The sequence below is a fragment of the Arachis stenosperma genome, chromosome 6 (assembly GCF_014773155.1).
Source record: "Arachis stenosperma cultivar V10309 chromosome 6, arast.V10309.gnm1.PFL2, whole genome shotgun sequence".
NCBI lineage: Eukaryota > Viridiplantae > Streptophyta > Magnoliopsida > Fabales > Fabaceae > Arachis > Arachis stenosperma.
Genome location: NC_080382.1, coordinates 39415556 through 39440417, shown reverse-complemented (window position 1 = coordinate 39440417; position 24862 = coordinate 39415556). Strand labels below are relative to the sequence as shown.

At 37.5% G+C, this 24862-nt stretch overlaps 2 non-coding genes across 2 annotated transcripts; both read right to left on the bottom strand.

Annotated features, from left to right (window-relative positions):
* Window positions 1-7291: 7291 nt before the first annotated feature.
* Window positions 7292-7399, bottom strand: LOC130938542 (small nucleolar RNA R71). The gene has a single exon (XR_009069705.1). It is a non-coding gene; the product is annotated as a small nucleolar RNA R71 (small nucleolar RNA).
* A 16452-nt stretch (window positions 7400-23851) lies between these two features.
* On the bottom strand, window positions 23852-23955 carry LOC130937719 (small nucleolar RNA R71). The gene has a single exon (XR_009068923.1). It is a non-coding gene; the product is annotated as a small nucleolar RNA R71 (small nucleolar RNA).
* Between the last annotated feature and the right edge of the window lie 907 nt (window positions 23956-24862).

Sequence of the window (24862 nt, the reverse complement as noted above, 5' to 3'; positions counted from 1 at the left end):
TATGCTATTATTTTATTCTATTCACAAGTATGAGGTCCATTGTACCGTTTTACCTCCTAAACACCTTTGTGCTGGCGGAGACTAATCCTAATCAACCCTGTGCACACATTGCCAAATTCAGTACATTTTCCATGGTACTTGCGATAATCAGACTCCACCACTTTGTATTGTACCCCGCGTTAGATGCTATACGTCTTCACGCTTAACACGGCCTCCTTTTTGTCCTAAAACTGCTTACCAACCTGAAACTTTAATAGACCTCCAGTACCCTGAGTATCTATGGCACCAAATCCAATAGGTTCACCAGGAACTCCCTCCTATCTAATGGCATCCAAGTCTAAAGATAAAAAGTGCGGAGGGTACTGCTAACTCCCTGAACTGGACGCTCCATCAACCCCAGCTGGATTACTCGCTGCTATGTCATCATCGCTATCATCGGCAATGATGTTCGGCTCTATATCATTAGCGTCATCACCATCCGGCAACGCATTGTCTATACCATCCGGCATTCCACGCTGTAATGAAACTGGCGTCCTATCAATAATACCAATTTCTCCGTCACCACTGCGGTTGAGATCAACTGCGAAGGATGGGGAGGCAACCACCATTTTCTGAGGTGCAATAACAGGCACAGATGAATATGCATCAACAGGTCTCGAACTAGAACAAGCTGCTATTGCTGGAGTTTGGGTATTCCGGTTCGAACCACTTGAGTTAGAGACCACATCTACAAGCTTTGCCAACAGCTCAAGTGTCCTGACCTTGGAAAACTGCCGACGACAATGGAACAGAACCTCCAAATCCTCATCACTCCTTTTGACAAACGAATCGTATTTCGCATCATTTCGCAGAATTGAGATTGGAATGCGATAGAATAACTTCTCAACCCGTTTCATGCCTTACAACTCCAGTTTATGTATTATAGAAGTCAGGAAGTCAACGAAACTCGTTGTAGGTTTCAGAAAAATACTGAGGGGATTCTAATCCGTAAACTTAATACCAAAACGTATTTTTTCTTAATTGACTCTCTATAATGCACCAACACTAAAAAACTCTCCTCACTAGCCATTGTGTTTCACTCTAATGGGAGGAATTCACATTCACACCATATTTATACACGTTGGGTGCTTGCTACTTCGAAGCAGTCAATTTTAAATTATACAGACATAAATCGAAATAGACTCATTTAAATTACTAGGGCTCTCTCTGTATGTATAATTTGAATCACTCTGATTCAAACTACGTAAGACTTACATCCATGCATAATTGGAATTAGACTAATTCGAATTATAAGAACATCTACTAATTTGACTTTGTCTAATTCAAATTACTATTAGTTTTCCTAATTCAAATTAAACTCCTCATTCGAATTACATAAAAATATATTTTTGAGTGATCTAAGTAACGTTTCTAAATTTAGTAGAATTAAATAATTTTATTCTCTATTTGGTTTAATCGTGTCATTTGCCCCATATCTTATTCAAAGATAAACATGAAGAAAAATAATAGTATATAACACCTTTCGTAAGTGGAATTATTTTGATGAAGGTTACCACTTACCGTGTGTGTGTGTGTGATTGCTCAAATCAGATAATAATGGGTATCTTTTGGCAGTTTATGCCTCAAAATCTCACTGCTTCTTTACGTTGACTTCTTTTCTTTCTCATTGTTGGCTATTTTTATATATTATAAAGAAGGGCCAGTAATGGGCTTAAGATTTGTTCTTCTTTTTTTCTCACTTATAATAACTAGATTTAGATACGTCTCGATGCATGAAAATTAATATTATAAATTTTTTTACATAATTTTTTGAATAATTAAAAATAATAGATAAATTTTTATTTTATAATTTATTATAAAATAATTTATATAACTCTTAAAACAAAAATTATATCATAATAAATTTTATAATAATAATTATAATAAAAATTGATTTGGCAATCTATATTTTATATATATTGAACTATTAGCAAATATTTGAATTTGTAAATTGTATCTTTTTTGCACAGTTACATAAAGAGAGAATTTCTGTTTTGTTACATAACCATAATTAAAAATAAATAAACAAAGTTCGTCGTATATAATATTTTTGGTTTTTTTTAGTATTATTGTATTTTTTTAGTATATTTGCTGAAGGATGTTTTATGCTGTAATTTTGAAGTTGTGCCAAAAGTTGAAAGTGGTTGGGGAAGTGTTTGGCAAATTGATAAGAGATTATAAGATTGATCGGATTTTTTTTATAATAAAATAAAAATTATTATTTTTTTAAACATGATTTGTGGACTTTAACTTTTTAAATTTGATTTTTTTTTGGCATTTAAGCAAGTTCGTCGGACTCCGGTGAACTCTATAAAAATTGGCAAGTTTGCCTTACCCCCGGCGAACTCTATCTGGCAAGCTCCACTCAAGTTTTTTAAAACACGCACTTTTAATCCATTTAATTGTTTAGAAAATAGTATATAGATCTACAAACAATGTATATGAGTACACAAAAATACACGGACAACAAGCATGACTTCTTCAAGGATTTTTTTAATTATAAATTAAAAAAAAGCTATATTTAACAATGGCAACCATTGTTAGTAAAGCAATATTCTAAGAGAGATGAGAGAAAGTGGGAGAGAAAGTGAGAGAGTGGGGTGGAAAACACCAAGATGGGTAGTTTTAGGAATCAAATCAAAGATCTTAGAGTTTGGAACCGAAAAAAGTATCATCGGTTGGAGATGAGTCGTTCTCGATCTTTTCAGATAATCTCCCAGAGGACATTTCGAAGAGAGAACTGTTTCAACTATTCAGGTGGACTGGGCGCATAAATGACATATATCTATCACGTAATCAAAAGGGTGATAGTATATACATCTTTGTGTTCATACGTTACACTACGAAGGGAGGGACGTTGAAGGCTATAACATAAATAAATCGTATGAGATTGAGAGGTAAGGTCGTGTTTGTTGGAGAAGCGAAATATAGAAGAGCATCGGATGCTAAGGACTCACGAAGGGTACAGGTAGGAGGTGACATGCGGAATGGAATTGTTCATCAGCCACAACAAGAACGTCAGAATGCCCTTTTACCCCCTGCTAGTGACTCTAAAGATGAGAGAAGGGATAAAGAGATCCAAGTCCCACATGGGATCGGATCAACGAAGAAGCTGGAAGTGGCTGTGGCGAAAGAAAACTTGGATTGGCTGCAGAAAAGCCAGATAGGCGGAACGACGAAGGCTATTATATTGACTTCGGTTCCTTGAAAGATATGGTGCGAAGAATTTTTCGCAAGTTGTCCAAGTACGCGAAATGGGGGCATATAAAGCTATATTGACTTTTGATAGTTTGTTGAATGCTGAAGAGACGTACACATTCAAAATGAGTAGCCTACTTCAGATCTTTCACAGTGTATGGAGGTGGGACGAATCGGAGATAAGTGAATCTCGAAGAGTATGGCTAGAGTCTTTTGGAGTTCCGTTGCATGTTTGGTCAGTGGACACGTTCAAGATGATAGGAGGTCAATGGGGAGAGGTAGTTGATGAGCGGATAATTTATACGCTTTTTGGCATTGTTTTTAGGTAGTTTTTAGTAGGATCTAGCTACTTTTAGGGATGTTTTTATTAGTTTTTATGCAAAATTCACATTTCTGGACTTTACTATGAGTTTGTGTGTTTTTCTATGATTTCAGGTATTTTCTGGCTGAAATTGAGGGACCTGAGCAAAAATCTGATAGGAGGTTGAAAAAGGACTACATATGATGTTGGATTCTGACCTCCCTGCACTCAAAATAGATTTTCTGTAGCTACAGAACTTCAAATGGCGCGCTCTCAATTGCCTTGGAAAGTAGACATCCAGGGCTTTTCAGCAATATATAATAGTTCATACTTTATTTGAGTTTAGATGACACAAACTGGCGTTCAATGCCAGCTTCATGCTGCATTCTAGAGTAAAACGCCAGAAACACGACACAAACCAGAGTTAAACACCAAAAACACGTTACAACTTGGTGTTTAACCTCAAGAGAAGCCTCTTCATGTGTAAAGCTCAAACTCAGCCCAAGCACACACCAAAGTGGGCCCCGAAAGTGGATTTCTGCACTTAGACTTATTTCTGTAAACCCTAGTAACTAGTCTAGTATAAATAGAACTTTTTACTTTTGTATTAGACATATTTGGATTATCTTTTGATCCTTTGGTCACGTTTTGGAGACTGGCCTCTCGACCATGTCTAGACCTTGTTCTTATGTATTTTCAATGGTGGAATTTCTACACACTATAGATTAAGGTGTGGGGCTCTGCTGTTCCTCGAGTATTAATGCAAAGTACTATTGTTCTTCTATTCAATTCACGCTTATTCTTATTCTAAGATATCCATTCGCACCCAAGAACCTGATGAATGTGATGATTATGTGACGCTCATCGCCATTCTCATTTATGAACATGTGCCTGACAACCACTTTCATTCTACATGTAAATAAGCTTGAATGAATATCTCTTGGATTCCTTAATCAGAACCTTCGTGGTATAAGCTAGAATCCATTGGCAGCATTCTTGAGAATCCAGAAAGTCTAAACCTTGTCTGTGGTATTCCGAGTAGGATTCAAGGATTGAATGACTGTGATGAGCTTCAAACTCACGACTGCAGGGCGTGGTGACAGACGCAAAAGGATAGTAAATCCTATTCCTGCATAATCGAGAACCGACAGATGATTAGCCGTGTGGTGACAGCGCACCTGGACCATTTTCACTGAGAGGACGGATAGTAGCCATTGAAAACAGTGATCCCCCAACATACAGCTTGCCATGGAAAGGAGTAAGAATGATTGGATGAAAGCAGTAGGAAAGCAGAGATTCAGAAGGAACACAGTATCTTCATGCGCTTATCTGAAATTCCCACCAATGAATTACATAAGTATCTCTATCTTTATTTTATGCTTTATTTATCTTTATATTCGAAAACCAATATAACCATTAGAATCCGCCTGACTGAGATTTACAAGATGATCATAGCTTGCTTCATACTAACAATCTCCGTGAGATCGACCCTTACTCACGTAAGGTTTATTATTTGGACGACCCAGTGCACTTGCTGGTTAGTTGTGCGAAATTGTGAAGAATGTGTGTGAACCATAGTATTGTGCACCATGTTTTTGGAGCCATTGCTAGGAATTGTTCGAGTTGTGAAAAGTATGAGTCACAATTTTGCCTATCAAGTTTTTGGCGCCGTTGCCGGGAATTGTTTGAGTTTGGACAACTGACGGTTCATCTTGTTGCTCAGATTAGGTAATTTTCTTTTCAAAATGTTTTCAAAAATTTTTCAAGAATTTTTTATTTGTTTTCGTTTTTCCAAAAAATATAATTTTCGAAAAATCCAAAAATTTTTTAAAATCATAAAAAAATATTTTTTTTGTGTTTCTTGTTTGAGTCTAGTGTCAATTGCATGTTTTTAAAATTTGTGCATTTTTCGAAAAACTCATGCATGGTGTTCTTCATGATCTTCAAGTTGTTCTTGACAAGTCTTCTTGTTTGATCTTTAAATTTTCTTGTTTTGTGTTTTTTGTTATTTTTCATATGCATTTTTGCATTCATAGTGTCTAAGCATTGAAAATTTCTAAGTTTGGTGTCTTGCATGTTTTTCTTTTCTTGAAAATTTTCAAAAATAAGTCTTGATGTTCATCATAATCCTCAAAGTATTTTTGGTGTTCATCTTGACATTCATAGTATTCTTGCATGCATCATGTGTTTTGATTCATAATTTTTATGTTTTGAGTCATTTAGTTATTTTTCTCTCTCTTCATTAAAAATTCAAAAAATCAAAAAAATATATTTTCCTCATTTTACTCATAAATTTCGAAATCTTTGGGTTGACTTAGTCAAAAATTTTTAAAATAAGTTGTTTCTTGTTAGTCAAGTCAAGATTTCAATTTTAAAATCTTATCTTTTCAAAATCTTTTTCAAAAATAAAATCTTTTTCATTTTTTTATTATTTTCGAAAATTCTAAAAATTGTTTTTCAAAATATTTTTCTTAATTTTATTTCATAATTTTCGAAAAATTTACTAACAATTAATGTGATTGATTCAAAAATTTGAAGTTTGTTACTTTCTTGTTAAGAAAGGTTCAATCTTTAAATTCTAGAATCATATCTTTTAGTTTCTGGTTAGTCAAGTAATCCATTTTAATTTTAAAAATTAAATCTTTTTAATTTTCTTTTCAAATCTTTTTCAAAATAAATTTCAATCATATTTTTTTTCAATCATATCTTTTTCAATCATATATTTTTCAAAATCAACTTCAAAATCTTTTCTAACTTCCTACCTTTTCAAAATTGATTTTCAAATCTTTTTCAACTAACTAATTGACTTTTTGTTTATTTCTTATCTTTTTCAAAACCACCTAACTACTTTCCTCTTTCTAATTTTCGAAAATCACCTCCCTCTTTTCCAAAAATCTTTTTATTTAACTAATTGTTTTAAATTTTAATTTTATTCTTTTTTATAAATTCGAATTTTAACTTTAATCTAAAATAAAAACAAAAATATTTTTCTTTTATTTTAGTTAATTTTCGAAAACTCCTCTCTCTCATCTTCTTCTATTTATTTATTTATCTACTAACACTTCTCTTCTACTCAAAATTTGAACCCTCTTCTCCCCTCTACCTGTGTTCGGATTTTCTTCTTATTTTCTTCTACTCACATAAAGGAATCTCTCTACTGTGGTAAAGAGGATCCGTATTATTATTTTTTTCTGTTCCTTTCTTTTTCATATGAGCAGGAGCAAGGACAAGAACATTCTTGTTAAAGCAGATCCTGAACTTGAAAGGACTCTGAAGAAGAAACTAAGAGAAGCTAAAATACAACAATCCAGAGAAAATCTTACAGAAATTTTTGAAAAAGAAGAGGAGATGGCAACCGAAAATAATGACAACAACAATAATGCAAGGAGGATGCTTGGTGATTATACTACACCTACTTCCAATTTTTATGGAAGAAGCATCTCAATCCCTGCCATTGAAGCAAACAATTTTGAGCTGAAGCCTCAACTAGTTGCTCTAATGCAACAGAACTGCAAGTTTTATGGACTTCCATCAGAAGATCCCTATCAGTTTTTAACTGAGTTCTTGCAGATCTGTGATACTATTAAGACTAATGGAGTAGATCTTGAAGTCTACAGGCTTATGCTTTTCCCTTTTTCTGTAAGAGACAGAGCTAGAATATGGTTGGACTCTCAACCTAAAGATAGCCTGAACTCTTGGGATAAGCTGGTCACGGCCTTCTTGGCCAAGTTCTTTCCTCCTCAAAAGCTGAGCAAGCTTAGAGTGGATGTTCAGACCTTCAGGCAAAAAGATGGTGATTTCCTCTATGAAGCTTGGGAAAGATACAAGTAGTTGACCAAAAAGTGTCCTTCTGACATGCTTTCAGAGTGGACCATTTTGGATATATTCTATGATGGTCTATCTGAGTTTTCTAAGATGTCACTGGACCATTCTGCAGGTGGATCCATTCACCTAAAGAAAACGCCTGCAGAAGCTCAAGAACTCATTGACATGGTTGTAAATAACTAATTCATGTACACCTCTAAGAGAAATCCTGTAAGTAATGGGACACCTCAGAAGAAGGGAGTTCTTGAAATTGATGCTCTGAATGCCATACTGGCCTAGAACAAAATATTGACCCAACAAGTCAATATGATATCTTAGAGTTTGAATGGATTGCAAAATGCATCCAACAGTACTAAAGAAGCATCTTCTGAAGAAGAATCTTATGATCCTGAGAACCCTGCAATGGCAGAGGTGAATTACATGGGTGAACCCTATGGAAACACCTATAATTCCTCATGGAGAAATCATCCAAATTTCTCATGGAAGGATCAACAAAAGCCCCAACAAGGCCTTAATAATGGTGGAAGAAACATATTTAGCAATAGCAAGCCTTTTCCATCATCTTCTCAGCAACAGACAGAGAATTCTGAGCAGAGCCCCTCTTGGCTTAGCAAACATAGTCTCTGATCTATCTAAGGCCACTTTAAGTTTCATGAATGAAACAAGGTCCTCCATTAGAAACGTGGAGGCACAAGTGGGTCAGCTGAGTAAGAAAATCACTGAAACTCCTCCTAGTACTCTCCCAAGCAATATAGAAGAGAATCCAAAAAGAGAGTGCAAGGCCATTGATATAATCAAAATGGCCGAATCCAAAGAGGAAGGGGAGGACGTGAATTCCAATGAGGAAGACATCATGGGACGTCCCCCAGACAGAAAGGAGTTCCCTATTGAGGACCTAAAGGAATCTGAGGCCCATATAGAGACCATAGAGATTCCATTAAACTTTCTTCTGCCATTCATGAGCTCTGAGAACTATTCTTCCTTTGAAGAGGATGAAGATGTAACTGAAGAGCAAGTTGCTCAATATCTAGGAGTCATCATGAAGCTGAATGCCAAGTTGTTTGGTAATGAGACTTGGGAAGATGAACCTCCCTTGCTCATTAGTGAACTAAATACATGGGTTCAGCAGACTTTACCTCAAAAGAAACAAGATCCTGGTAAATTCTTAATACCCTGTACCATAGGCACCTTGACCTTTGAGAAGGCTCTGTGTGACCTGGGGTCAGGTATAAATCTTATGCCACTCTCTGTAATGGAGAAACTGAGGATCTTTGAGGTACAAGCTGCAAGAATCTCATTAGAGATGGCAGACAAGTCAATAAAACAAGCTTATGGATTGGTAGAGGACGTGTTAGTGAAGGTTAAAGGCTACATCCCTGCTAATTTCATAATCCTAGACATTGGAAAGGATGAGGATGAATGCATCATTCTCGGAAGACCCTTCCTAGCCACAGCAGGAGCTGTGATTGATGTTGATAGAGGAGAGCTAGTCCTTCAATTGAATGGGGACTACCTTGTGTTTAAAGCTCAATGATCTTCCTCTACAACCATGGAGAGGAAGCATGAAAAGCTTCTCTCAATACAGAGTCAAATAAAGCCCCCACAATCAAACTCTAAGTTTGGTGTTGGGAGGCCACAACCAACTCTAAGTTTAGTGTTGAACCCCTACGTTCAAACTCTAAGTTTGGTGTTGGGAGGTCCCAACAATGCTCTGAACATCTGTGAAGCTCCATGAGAGCTCACTGTCAAGCTATTGACATTAAAGAAGCGCTTATTGGGAGGCAACCTGATGAGCGGATAATTTATACGCTTTTTGGCATTGTTTTTAGGTAGTTTTTAGTAAGTTTAAGCTACTTTTAGGGATGTTTTCATTAGTTTTTATGTTAAATTCACATTTTTGGACTTTACTATGAGTTTGTGTGTTTTTCTGTGATTTCAGGTAAATTCTGGCTGAAATTGAGGGACTTGAGCAAAACTCTGAAAAAGGCTGACAAAAGGACTGCTGATGCTGTTAGAATCTGACCTCCCTGCACTCGAAATGGATTTTCTGGAGCTACAGAACTCCAAATGGCGCGCTCTCAACGGCGTTGGAAAGTAGACATCCAGGGCTTTCCAGCAATATATAATAGTCCATACTTTATTCGGAATTTGATGACGTAACTTGGCGTTGAACGCCAAGTACATGCTGCTGTCTGGAGTTAAACGCCAGAAAAACGTCATGATCCGGAGTTAAACGCCCAAAACACGTCATAACTCGGAGTTCAACTCCAAGAGAAGCCTCAGCTCGTGGATTGATCAAGCTCAGCCCAAACATACACCAAGTGGGCCCCGGAAGTGGATTTATGCATCAATTACTTACTCATGTAAACCCTAGGAGCTAGTTTATTATAAATAGAACATTTAACTAATGTATTTGACATCTTTTGATCACTTTAGATCTAAAGAGCATCTTTGAACGCATAGTTCTTAGACCTTGGGGGCTGGCCTCTCGGCCATGCCTGAACCTTTCACTTATGTATTTTCAACGGTGGAGTTTCTACACACCATAGATTAAGGGTGTGGAGCTCTGCTGTACCTCAAGTTTCAATGCCATTAAGATGATATCCTATTCAATTCTATTTATTCCTATTTCAAGATATACGTTGCACTTCAACTTGATGAATGTGATGATCCGTGACACTCATCATCATTCTCACCTATGAACGCGCGTGATTGACAACCATTTCCGTTCTACTCTAGGCCGGGCGCATATCTCTTAGATTCCCCAACAGAATCTTCGTGGTATAAGTTATATAGATGGCGGCATTCATGAGAATCCGGAAAGTCTAAACCTTGTCTATGGTATTCCGAGTAGGATTCTAGGATTGAATGACTGTGACGAGCTTCAAACTCCTGAAGGCTGGGCGTGATGACAAGCGCAAAAGAATCAATGGATTCTATTCCAACCTGATTGAGAACCGACAGATGATTAGCCATGCGAGTGACAGCCGCAGAGGACCATTTTCACTGAGAGGATGGGATGTAGCCATTGACAACGGTGATGCCCTACAAACAGCTTGCCATGGAAAGGAGTAAGAAGGATTGAGTTGAAGCAGTAGGAGAGCAGGCGTCCTTGAGCCAGACAGTAACTCCATATGCTTATCTGAAATTCCCACCAATGAATCTGCATAAGTGTTCTATCCCTTTTATTATTTCTTTTTATTATTAATTTTCGAAAACCATAAACCAATTTTAATCTGCCTAACTGAGATTTACAAGGTGACCATAGCTTGCTTCATACCAACAATCTCCGTGAGATCGACCCTTACTCACGTAAGGTATTACTTGAACGACCCAGTGCACTTGCTGGTTAGTTGTGCGGAGTTGTGAATTGAATTTTAGACACCGTAATATTGAGCACCAAGTTTTTGGAGCCATTACCGGGGATTGTTTCGAGTTGGAAAAGAATGAATCACAATTTCGTCCACCAAGTTTTTGGCGCCGTTGCTGTAACACCCTAATATTCAGCTCCTTATGCTCGAGTCATAAGTCAATGATATTACGGTGGTACGACTCTCAGGTGGATTATTAATATATAAATATAGTTAATTTTGAAAGGAGTATTAATCGAGAAGCCTGAAAAGAGTAGAAATAAAATCGCACAGACGTATCACTCACGTTTCGACAACGAAAAGTTAAACTGTGAAGCCGAAAGCGATAAACGGACAGACATAAAGGAGATTAAGAGACAGATAACAGATAGATATATATAACGTAAGTAAATAGCCACTAGTCGCGACCCGCGAAGTTTAGGCCGGCTAGGGTACAGTACAAAAGTAGTTGACAACAATATATCCTAATCTCTCCCAAAGAAAACATGAGAGCCTCTATAGGCAAGTTCCAAAAGAGTTCAATACATAATATAATCTTTCCAAAGCAAAGATGGAGAGATTCTAATCATAAACACAAGGTAGAGGAAATAATATCTTTGCCGTCTCTCAGACGAACCGCAGCTCACTTCTGAGCACCTGAACCTGTATCTGAAAAACAAGAGATATATACGGAATGAGAACCCCGGGCCCATGGGTTCCCAGTACGGTAAAAGTGCCAAATAAATCCAATGCACGGCAATAAAAACTGACTAAGCATCCTAAACTCCTTTTCACCAAATATCCAGCCTAGATTCTCACTAATCCATAAATAGGCATCTGACGTAAGGGGATGCTAAATCTAGTTCATATTACACATGTTTTCCCAATCCACTGATTCTTTCACGAATCGGACTCAGAACCATAAGCAAAGCCATTACCAGTTGCTCTGCCTCAGCAGCTCTATATCAATACATCATACCCTCGCCTGGAGCCAGTGAAATCACATCACTACGTCCACCCAGGGGGCTCAAATGATCTCATTCGAAAATCATCATCATTATGCAATCGCATTATCAATTCATCTCATCAAGAACAGCCCCCAACATCCACCAACACCATCATGAGGGATCTCTCAGTTGTACAAACACAAGCAATACAGTCAAGTAATACACAAATAAGGTACAAGTAGAACAAGTAGCATGTAATCAGGTAACATAGCATATATGATATGGAAATCCAAAACAAATAGGCAAACCCAAACAATTCAAACATATGCAAATGATGTATGCCTGCCCTATGGCTGATGATATCATCTGTCGGTTATCAAGCCAACCCGACGTGTCCGGTAGCTAACCCGGGCACAGTCTCTCTGTTGCGTATTAATATCATTAGAGGGAATATCTGCCCTGTCACCATTAGAGGGTATCTGCGCCCTGTCGCCATTAGAGGGTATCTGCGCCCTGTCGCCATTAGAGGGTATCTGCGCCCTGTCGCCATTAGAGGGTATCGGTGCCCTGTCACCCTTACAACCAGAGAGAAAACACAAGTTTTGACCCGGAGCAAGCGGGACGAACCACAACCCTTGCTACTACCCAGGTAAACTCGTATCTCAGATAGTGGAAGTGCAATTCACAATTATCAATAATTCAGCATAAACATGCATGAATTCTCATCCATGGATCAACATCCATATCAGCCATCCGGCTCACGGTTAAATCCATAACCAGCCAATATTCATAGCATACACAGCTATTCCGGCTCACGGTTCAATCCAGAACCAGCCAATATTCATAGCATACACAGCTATTCCGGCTCACGGTTCAATCCAGAACCGGCCAATTCATAAACAATTACGGCCCTTCGGCCATGGCATAACAAGCACTTCCACCACCATCCTCCACATCTCACATAATCCTCAATGATCCTCATTGATTATTCATTTTCCCCTTGCTTCACTCGCAAGTTACCTCATTCACTAGCCCTTTTCTAATAGCTAGGCATATCATAAAGATTTAAGATATAAGTGGTGAGATCGGAGGCTTAGAAGTATGAGATTTGGCTTTTAAAACTCAAATATCAACTTTGGCATGAAAACAATGCCACGCGTACGCGTACTCCACGCGCACGCGTGGTTGTCCTTAAAAACTCATCGACGCGCAAGCGTCGTGCACGCTAACGCGTGGATTAAAATTTGCCAAATCGACGCGCACGCGTCAACCACGCGTACGCGTGGATACTCTCGTGCCCCAGGCACAAAGCTGGCACAGTTCTGGCACAACTCTCTGGAAAATGGCTGGGCATTGGGTGCAGCACTATCGGCGCGCCCGCGCACATCACGCGCACGCGTGGATGGCGTTTTCTGAAAGATCGGCGCGTACGCGCCAAGTGCGCCCACGCGCAAGGGGTTATTCTGCTAAAAATTTACTAAGTTAAAAACTGCAGAATTCACAGCTTCAACCCCCAATCTTCCGACGGACATAACTTCCTCATTTTAAATCGTTTTTCACCCGTTCTTCGAACGGCATGGACATCCCGGACCCAATTTCATTTCTAAACAGATTTGGCACAAAACAAAGATCCGTAGTCCAAGTTATGTCCCGTCAAAGTATGCCCAAAAACCATGTTTTCATATAAAACCACAAAGTGTCATTTTCAAAACAAGCCATTTTCAACTCTTTTCAAAATCAATCAAAACATGCCAATTTCAACCCTTTTTGAAACCAATCAAAATATACCAAAATCAACATCAAGCCTCCTCAACTCATACATTAACACTTTACCCCGAATCACAAAACCATCATATAACCATCTCTACCCATTTCAAGCAAATGGCTAAATTCCAAGCATATCAACATGTCCTACATCCTTCCTCATCTCAATTTCCAATAATACTATTTCCAATCAACCATCATTATACATAATCAATATCATAATCACTATCACGTGGTTCCACCCACAAATCAACCTTAATCATTCCTCAAACATATATCACAATATATACCTCTCATGCATTATCATACCATCAAGGCATTAATATCATACTCACATATATGACCACATAATAAATCTCAACCAAAATCAAACATACCTCATCTATACAATTTCACCCAAAATTACCAATTTCCACACTTCAACTCCTCAAACCTCATTATCAATAACCAACCCAATCATTCATACATTCATTATATGAAATTCATCCAATCACTTGTGTCATCATACAATGCACACATCAACTTACCTTCCTTACCTCTTTCCGGCCTCCGGCCCAAAATTTACGGCCTCCGGCCCAATTTCACAATTTAAATACATAAACCACAAATTAATACTCATTACCCAATACATCAAATTTTCAATACACCAAGCATACAAGGCCACACAATTCTCAACCCAAATCATCAATTCACATTACATACCAACTATGCATATTAGCATCAACTATTTACACAATCCAAACTTAATCCTAGGGGCATCTAGCCTAGGAATTCTCATCACACCACACGGTACTTAAATGGAACTTAAACCGTACCTCTTGTAGCCAAATCAATTGAGCCTCTTCTTTGGAAGTCTCCACCAACCTTAGCCCTAAGCCTCACCAAAGCTCCTCAAGCAACACCAATCTCCCAATTGTGCACCAAGATCATCAAATACACTAACATAACCAATATCACATACATACATCAACCTAGGGCTCATAAAAATGACAAATCACAAGGGTTTGAGCACTTCTTACCTCAGCCCATATGAAGTAGGGATAGAACTCACCTAGAATCCATGTTGGAGTATCCCTAAACACCCAAAATCACAAGATTTCAACACTAACTTCCCAAAAACGTGTAACAGTGGGGAATTTCGAAAACTGGGCAGAGATGAATGGAATACTCACCACAAAACTTAGATAGAATTGTAGAGGATGAGAAGAGCGACGCGTGGCCGCAAACGGCTCGTCAATCGGAGCTCCGTAGCTCAAGTTATGGTGATTTGAAGATCAAAGAGAGTTAGGTTTTCTCTCTTCTCTCCTCTCTTCACTATTTCAGCGCCCCAACCCTTCTCTTTAGGGTAAAATGAGCTGAAATGCTCATAACTAATGTTTATATATGTTGGGTCTTGGGCCCACTTAGGCCCAGTTCACTTATTTTTGTCCGTTGGCCCAATTTTGGACCAAAACCCTTAAGATTAGCGCTCTAAATCGCACTTCAAATATTTCTACCTCTCTTAATTATAATTCCTCATTTCTTAATCTTATTTACCCATAATCAATTTTCTCAGCTGTAGTACCAGACAAATCTCAGCCGGTACTTCCGGTCAAAATTCCACTGCGCGCTTTTACGCAGAAAACTATGTTTTCCGACTCGGAAAAATTCACTGAATCCAAATATCATATTTAAATCATCAAATTCCAATTGCAAAATCTTCCAACCATATTCGCTCCTACTTAACTTATTATTTAATCAATTTCGGTTAGGCCGGGTTTTACAGTTGCCGGGGATTGTTTCGAGTTGGAAAAGAATGAATCACAATTTCGTCCACCAAGTTTTTGGCGCCGTTGCCGGGGATTGTTCGAGTATGGACAACTGACGGTTCATCTTGTTGCTCAGATTAGGTAATTTTTATTTTATTAAAAAAAAAAAATTTCGAAAATCTTTTCAAAATCTTCTCCTTATTTTCGAAAATTATTCAAAAAATTTTTTAATATGCATTCTAGAGTTTCATGAAGCATGTTGAAGCCTGGCTGGCTGTAAAGCCATGTCTAAATTCTTTTGGACTGAGGCTTCAAAACCATCTTCATAGAGGCAAGTTAATTTGATTATTAGCTGTATGCTAAAGCTTGGCTGGCCATTGGCCATGTCTAGTGTTTTGGACCGGAGCTTTTACAAAAGCTTGGCTGGCTAGTAAGCCATGTCTAATTCCTGGACTGAAGCTTTAGACTAACATTGCATGATTCCTGGAATTCATATTAAAAATTTTGAATTTCTTATTTTATTTTTCCTATATATTTTACGAAAAAATCAAATAAAATACAAAAAAAAAAAAAATTAGAAAATCATAAAAATAAAAAATATTTTGTGTTTCTTGTTTGAGTCTTGTGTCAAGTCATAAGTTTGGTGTCAATTGCATGTTCATCTTTTTCTTGCATAAAATTTTCGAAAAATTCATGCATTCATAGCATTCATCATGATCTTCAAGTTGTTCTTGATGAACTTTCTTGTTTGATCTTCATATTTTCTTGTTTTGTGTTGTATGGTGTTTTTCATATGCATTCTTGCATTCATAGAGTCTAAACATGAAAAATTTCTAAGTTTGGTGTCTTGCATGTTTTCTTTTCTTGAAAATTTTTCAAAAATATGTTCTTGATGTTCATCATGATCTTCAAAGTGTTCTTGGTGTTCATCTTGACATTCATAGTGTTTTTGCATGCATCATGTGTTTTGATCCAAAATTTTCATGCATTGAGTATTTTTAGTATTTTTCTCTCTCATAAAAAAAAAATTCAAAAATCAAAAAAATATCTTATCTTTTTAAATCTTATCTTTTTAAAATCTTTTTCAAAAATCATATCTTTTCCATTTTTTCATCATTTTCGAAAATTTCAAAAATCTTTTTCAAAATATTTTCAAAATCTTTTCTTATCTTTACATCATATTTCGAAAATTGCATCAAAAATTAATGTTTTGATTCAAAAATTTCAAGTTTGTTACTTTCTTGTTAAGAAAGATTCAAATTTTAAGTTCTAGAATCATATCTTGTGATTTCTTGTGAGTCAAGTCATTAATTGTGATTTTAAAATTCAAATCTTTTTCAAAACTAATTTCAATCTTATCTTTTCAAAACCATATCTTTTTAAATCATATCTTTTATATCATATTTTTTTCAAAATTTTATCTTTTTCAAAAAAAAAAAATTTTAAAATATCTTTTCTAACTTCTTATCCTCTTATCTTTTCAAATTTGATTTTAATATCTTTTTCAACTAACTAATTAATTTTTTGTTTGTTTCTTTTTCAAAAATCTTTTTATTAATTAATTGTTTTAAAATTTTAATTTTAATTATATCTTATCTTTAATTTTCGAAAATCACTAACCCATTTTTCAAAATTATTTTCGAATTTCTCTCCCCCCTCTTTCTCTTTATTTTTTTATTTACTAACACTTCTCTTCACCTCTCTTCATCTCCAATCACTGCCTCTATCCTCATCATTGTGATTGGATTCTCCACTTTTATTCCTTTCTTCTTCTACTAACAATAAGGAACCTCTTTACTGTGACATAGAGGATTCCTCTTTCTTTTTTTGTTCTCTTCTTCCCTATATGAGCAGGAGCAAGGACAAGAACATTCTTATTGAAGCAGATCATGAACCTGAAAGGACTCTGAAGAGGAAGTCAAGAGAAACTAAAAATCAACAATTCAGAGAAACCTCAAAAAAAAAAAAGAAGAAAAAAAAAGAGAAAAGGAAAGACAAAAAGCTTCCACCTCCAAGTCTTGGGAGATGGAAAGACTCATATAAAGCCGTCATAGCTCAGTGGTAGAACATGTGGCTGCAAATCAAGAGATCCCTGAGATACCTCAAGGGATAAATTATCCTCCACACAACTATTGGGAGCAAATAATGATAAAAAACACCAAAATCACTAGGAATCATGCAACAGAAGCAAGGAAGAGACATAAAGGAGCTCAAAAAAAGCACCATTGGATCTTCAAGAAGGCGCCACCCTCACTCAGGTGGACTCATTCCTTGTTCTAAAATTTTTTTTCTTTTTCCTACTTTTCGTTTTTTTTATATGTTTATCTATTACATGATCATTAGTATGTAGTAACTATGTCTTAAAGCTATGAATAAATTCTATAAATCCTTCACCTCTCTTAAATAAAAAAAAATTGTTTTAATTCAAAAGAACAAGAAGTACATGAATTTCGAATTTATCCTTGAATTTAATTTAATTATATTGATGTGGTGACAATACTTTTTGTTTTCTGAATGAATGCTTGAACAGTGCATATGTCTTTTGATCTTGTTGTTTATGAATGTTAAAATTGTTGGCTCTTGAAAGAATGATGAACAAAGAGAAATGTTATTGAGGATCTGAAAAATCATGAAATTGATTCTTGAAGCAAGAAAAAGCAGTGAAAAAGAAGAAGCATTCGAAAAAAAAAAAGAGTATATAGAAAAAGAAGGAGCAGTAGAAAAAGCCAATAGCCCTTAAAACCAAAAGGCAAGGGTAAAAAGGATCCAAGGCTTTGAGCATCAATGGATAGGAGGGCCCAAGGAAATAAAATCCAGGCCTAAGCGGCTAAATCAAGCTGTCCCTAACCATGTGCTTGTGTCATGAAGGTCCAAGCAAAAAGCTTGAGACTAAGTGGTTAAAGTCATGATCCAAGGCAAAAGAGTGTGCTTAAGAGCTCTGGACACCACTAACTGGGGACTTTAGCAAAGCTAAGTCACAATCTGAAAAGGTTCACCCAGTTATGTGTCTGTGGCATTTATGTATCCGGTGGTAATACTGGAAAACAAAATGCTTAGGGCCACGGCCAAGACTCATAAGTAGCTGTGTTCAAGAATCAACATGCTTAACTAGGAGAATCAATAACACTATCCGAAATTCTAAGTTCCTAGAGAAGCCAATCATTCTGAACTTCAAAGGAAAAAGTGAGATGCCAAAACTATTCAGAAGCAAAAAGCTACAAGTCCCGCTCATTTAATTATAATTAATATTCATTGATATTTCTGAAATTATAGTATATTCTCTTCTTTTTATCCTAATTTATTTTCAGTTGCTTGGGGACAAGCAACAATTTAAGTTTGGTGTTGTGATGAGCGGATAATTTATACGCTTTTTGGCATTGTTTTTAGGTAGTTTTTAGTAAGTTTAAGCTACTTTTAGGGATGTTTTCATTAGTTTTTATGTTAAATTCACATTTCTGGACTTTACTATGAGTTTGTGTGTTTTTCTGTGATTTCAGGTAAATTCTGGCTGAAATTGAGGGACTTGAGCAAAACTCTGAAAAAGGCTGACAAAAGGACTGCTGATGCTGTTGGAATCTGACCTCCCTGCACTCGAAATGGATTTTCTGGAGCTACAGAACTCCAAATGCCGCGATCTCAACGGCGTTGGAAAGTAGACATCCAGGGCTTTCCAGAAATATATAATAGTCCATACTTTATTCGGAATTTGACGACGTAACTTGGCATTGAACGCCAAGTACATGCTGCTGTCTAGAGTTAAACGCCAGAAAAACGTCATGATCCGGAGTTGAACGCCCAAAACACGTCATAACTCGGAGTTCAACTCCAAGAGAAGCCTCAGCTCGTGGATTGATCAAGCTCAGCCCAAACATACACCAAGTGGGCCCCGGAAGTGGATTTATGCATCAATTACTTACTCATGTAAACCCTAGGAGCTAGTTTATTATAAATAGAACATTTAACTAATGTATTTGACATCTTTTGATCACTTTAGATCTAAAGAGCATCTTTGAACGCATAGTTCTTAGACCTTGGGGGCTGGCCTCTCGGCCATGCCTGAACCTTTCACTTATGTATTTTCAACGGTGGAGTTTCTACACACCATAGATTAAGGGTGTGGAGCTCTGCTGTACCTCAAGTTTCAATGCCATTAAGATGATATCCTATTCAATTCTATTTATTCCTATTTCAAGATATACGTTGCACTTCAACTTGATGAATGTGATGATCTGTGACACTCATCATCATTCTCACCTATGAACGCGCGTGATTGACAACCACTTCCGTTCTACTCTAGGCCAGGCGCATATCTCTTAGATTCCCCAACAGAATCTTCGTGGTATAAGTTAGATAGATGGCGGCATTCATGAGAATCCGGAAAGTCTAAACCTTGTCTATGGTATTCCGAGTAGGATTCTAGGATTGAATGACTGTGACGAGCTTCAAACTCCTGAAGGCTGGGCGTGATGACAAGCGCAAAAGAATCAATGGATTCTATTCCAACCTGATTGAGAACCGATAGATGATTAGCCATGCGAGTGACAGCCGCAGAGGACCATTTTCACTGAGAGGATGGGATGTAGCCATTGACAACGGTGATGCCCTACAAACAGCTTGCCATGGAAAGGAGTAAGAAGGATTGAGTTGAAGCAGTAGGAGAGCAGGCGTCCTTGAGCCATACAGTAACTCCATATGCTTATCTGAAATTCCCACCAATGAATCTGCATAAGTGTTCTATCCCTTTTATTATTTCTTTTTATTATTAATTTTCGAAAACCATAAACCAATTTTAATCTGCCTAACTGAGATTTACAAGGTGACCACAGCTTGCTTCATACCAACAATCTCCGTGGGATCGACCCTTACTCATGTAAGGTATTACTTGGACGACCCAGTGCACTTGCTGGTTAGTTGTGCGGAGTTGTGAATTGAATTTTAGACACCGTAATATTGAGCACCAAGTTTTTGGAGCCATTACCGGGGATTGTTTCGAGTTGGAAAAGAATGAATCACAATTTCGTCCACCACAACCCAATTTTTATTTATCTATATTTCTATTGTTCTTTTATGTTTTATTAGGTTTATGATCATGTGGAGTCATAAAACAATTGCAAAAATTAAAAACAGAATAAAAAAATAGCAGAAGAAAAAGCACACTGATGAGCGGATAATTTGTACGCTTTTTGGCATTGTTTTTAGTATGATTTTAGTAGTTTGAGTTGAGTTTTTAGTATATTTTTATTAGTTTTTAGTTAAAATTCACTTTTCTTGACTTTACTATGAGTTTGTGTGTTTTTCTGTGATTTCAGGTATTTTCTGGCTGAAATTGAGGGACCTGAGCAAAAATCTGATCCAGAGACTGAAAAGGACTGCAGATGCTGTTGGATTCTGACCTCCCTGCACTCGAAGTGGATTTTCTGGAGCTACAGAAACCCAATTGGCGCGCTCTCAACGGCGTTGGAAAGTAGACATCCTGGGCTTTCCAGCAATATATGATAGTCCATACTTTGCTCAAGATTTGATGGCCCAAACCGGCGTTCAAAGTCACCCTCAGAATTCCCAGCGTTAAACGCCGGAACTGGCACCTAAATGGGAGTTAAACGCCCAAAATGGCATAAAAGCTGGCGTTTAACTCCAAGAAGAGTCTCTACACGAAAATGCTTCATTGCTCAGCCCAAGCACATACCAAGTGGGCCCGGAAGTGGATTTTTATGTCATTTACTCATCTCTGTACACCCTAGGCTACTAGTTTTCTATATATAGGACCTTTTACTATTGTATTTGTACATCTGGAGATCTTTGAATCTTTTGATCACTGGGAGGCTGGCCTCACGGCCATGCCTAGACCCTTGTTCTTATGTATTTTCAACGGTGGAGTTTCTACACACCATAGATTAAGGTGTGGAGCTCTGCTGTACCTCGAGTATAATGCAATTACTATTGTTCTTCTATTCAATTCCGCTTGTTCTTTGTCCAAGATATCACTTGTTCTTCAACTTGATGAATGTGATGATCCGTGACACTCATCACCATCTCACTCATGAACAAAGTGACTGAACCACTCTTGTTCTACAAGCATACGAGGCTCTAGTGTTTATCTCTTGGATTCTTTAAAACCGGAATCTTCGTGGTATAAGCAAGAACTGATGGCGGCATTCAAGAGAATCCGGAAGGTCAACCTTGTCTGTGGTATTCTGAGTAGGATTCAATGTTGAATGACTGTGACATGCTTCAAACTCCTAGCAGGCGGGGCATTAGTGACAGACGCAAAAGAATCACTGGATTCTATTCCGGCCTGACCGAGAACGACAGATGGATAGCCGTGCCGTGACAGGGTGCGTTGAACATTCCACTGAAGGATGGGAGGTAGCCACTGACACGGTGAAACCCTTGCAGAGCTTGCCATGGAAAGGAGTAAGAAGGATTGGATGAAGACAGTAGGAAGAAAGAGAGAGACGGAAGGGAAGGCATCTTCATACGCTTATCTGAAGCTCTCGCCAATGATATACTAAGTATCTCTATCTTTATCTTATGTTTTATTCATCATCTATACCCAATTGAGTCTGCCTGACTGAGATTACAAGGTGACCATAGCTTGCTTCATACCAACAATCTCCGTGGGATCGACCCTTACTCACGTAAGGTATTACTTGGACGACCCAGTGCACTTGTGGTCAGTTGTGCAAGTTGTGTAGAGATCACAATTTCGCGCTACCAAGTTTTGGCGCCGTTGCCGGGGATGTTTTGTGTATGGACACTGACGGTTCATCTTGTGCTTTAGATTAGGTATTTTCTTCAGAGTTCTTGAGAATAAATTCTAGTGTTTCATGATGATCTTTTGAAGTCTGGCTGGCTGAGAAGCCATGTCTCATCTCATTGGACCGAGGTTTCAACTATCATCACAAGAGCTTGTTGATTCTCAATCTTGCTATTGGAGCAATGATCTGCTAAGGCTTGGCTGGCCATTGGCCATGTCCTAGTGTTTTGGACCGAAGCTTTCTTTGAAAGCTTGGCTGGCTGTAAAGCCATGTCTAATTCCTGGACCGGAGTCTTAGACTAGCATTGCAATGATTCCTGGAATTCAATTGAGAATTCTGAAACTTTTTATTTTCTAGTTTCATATAATTTCGAAAAACCACAAAAAACTTATAAAAAATCATAAAGACCAAAAATATTTTATGTTCTTGTTTGAGTCTAGTGTCTAATTTTAAGTTTGGTGTCTGGCATGCCTTGTTTATTTGATCTTGGTTCTATTTTCAAGCAATAGTACAGGGAACTGAAGATTCAGAACATGCAGCAGAGGAATTACACAGAAAAAGCTGGGCGTTCAAAACGCCCAGTGAAGAAGGACAGACTGGCGTTTAAACGCCAGCCAGGTACCTGGTTGGGCGTTTAACGCCCAAAAAGGTAGTGCATTGGGCGTTAAACGCCAGAATGTGCACCATTCTGGGCGTTTAACGCCAGGATGGCACAAGGGGGAGGATTTTGTTTTCAAAATCAAATTTTTTCAAGTTTTCAAAGTTTTTCATAATCAAATCTTTTTCAAATCATATTTTCAATCAATGTTCTCAAAATCAATTTCTTTCCTTTTTCAAAGATACTGCTAACAATTAATGATTTGATTGAAACAATTCAGTATGTTGCCTTTTCTGTTGAGAAAAGGTTTAATGTTTGAATCATATTTTTCTTGTTAGGCAAGTCATTAATTTTTAAAATCAATCTTTTTAAAATTGTCTTCAAATCATATCTTTTCAATCATATCTTTTTAAAAGCATAATTTTTTTCATATCTTTTTAATCACATCTTTTTCAAAACAGTTTTTAATCATATCTTTTTGATTTCTAATTTCAAAATCTTTTTCAAAAAATTACTTGATTTCTTTCCCACTCTTGATTTTCGAAAATCAATTAAAGTTTTTCAAAAATGTTTTCAAAATATTTCACTTGATTTTCGAAAATTTCTTCCTCTCTTCCCACATCCTTCTATTTTGGAGTACCACTCCTTCTCAATGCACAATTCGAACTCTATCTAATTATGTTCGAATTCCTCTACCTCTTCTTTCTATTTTTCTGTTCCTCTGACACCTCAAGGAATCTCTATACTGTGACATAGAGGATTCCACATTTTCTTGTTCTCTTCTCTTTCATATGAGCAGAACAAAGACAAAGGCATTCTTGTTGAAGCTGACCCTGAACCTGAAAGGACCTTGAAGCGAAAACTAGAGAAGCTAAGGCACAACTCTCTGAAAAGGACCTAACAGAAGTCTTCAAAGAAGAAGAAGACATGGCAGCCGAAAACAACAACAATGCAAGGAAGGTGCTGGGTGACTTTACTGCACCTACTCCCGACTTCTATGGGAGAAGCATCTCTATCCCTGCCATTGGAGCAAACAACTTTGAGCTTAAGCCTCAATTAGTTTCTCTAATGCAACAGAATTGCAAGTTCCATGGACTTCCATTGGAAGATCCTCATCAGTTCTTAGCTGAATTCTTGCAAATCTGTGACACTGTCAAGACTAATGGGGTTGACCCTGAGGTCTACAGACTTATGCTATTCCCTTTTGATGTAAGAGACAGAACTAGGACATGGTTGGACTCACAACCTAAAGAAAGCTTGGACTCTTGGGAAAAGCTAGTCAATGCCTTATTGGCAAAATTCTTTCCACCTCAAAAATTGAGTAAGCTTAGAGTGGAAGTCCAAACCTTCAGACAGAAGGATGGAGAATCCCTCTATGAAGCTTGGGAAAGATACAAACAATTGATCAGAAAATGTCCATCTGACATGCTTTCTGAATGGAGCATCATAGGTATTTTCTATGATGGTCTCTCTGAACTGTCCAAGATGTCATTGGATAGCTCGGCTGGAGGATCTCTTCATCTGAAGAAGACGCCTACAGAAGCTCAAGAGCTAATTGAAATGGTTGCAAATAACCAATTCATGTACGCTTCTGAAAGGAATCTTGTGAACAATGGGACAAATTAGAAGAAAGGAGTTCTTGAGATTGATACTCTGAATGCCATTTTGGCTCAGAATAAGATATTGACTCAACAAGTCAATTTGATTTCTCAAAGTCTGTCTGGAATGCAAAATGCACCAAGCAGTACTAAGGATGCTTCATCTGAAGAAGAAGCTTATGATCCTAGAACCCTTCAATGGAAGAGGTGAATTACCTGGAGAACCCTATGGAAACACCTATAATTCTTCATGGAGAAATCACCCAAATTTCTCATGGAAGAATCAAGAGAGACCTCAACAAGGTTTCAACAATAATGGTGAAGAAACAGGTTTAGCAATGGCAAGCCTTTTCCATCATCTTCTCAACAACAGACAGAGAGTTCTAAGCAGAACACCTGACTTAGCAACCATGGTCTCTGATCTAATCAAACCACTCAAAGTTTCATGACTGAAACAAGATCCTCCATTAGAAATTTGGAGGCACAAGTGGGACAGCTGAGCAAGAAAGTTACTGAACTCCCTCCTAGTACTCTTCCAAGCAATACAAAGAAAATCCAAAAGGAGAGTGCAAGGCCATCAACATGGCCGAATTTGGAGAGGAGGGAGAGGAAGTGAACGCCACTGAGGAAGACCTCAATGGGCGTGCACTGCCTCCAATGAGTTCCCTATGAGAACCATGGGAATCTGAGGCTCAAATGAGACCATAGAGATTCCATTGGACCTACTTCTGCCTTT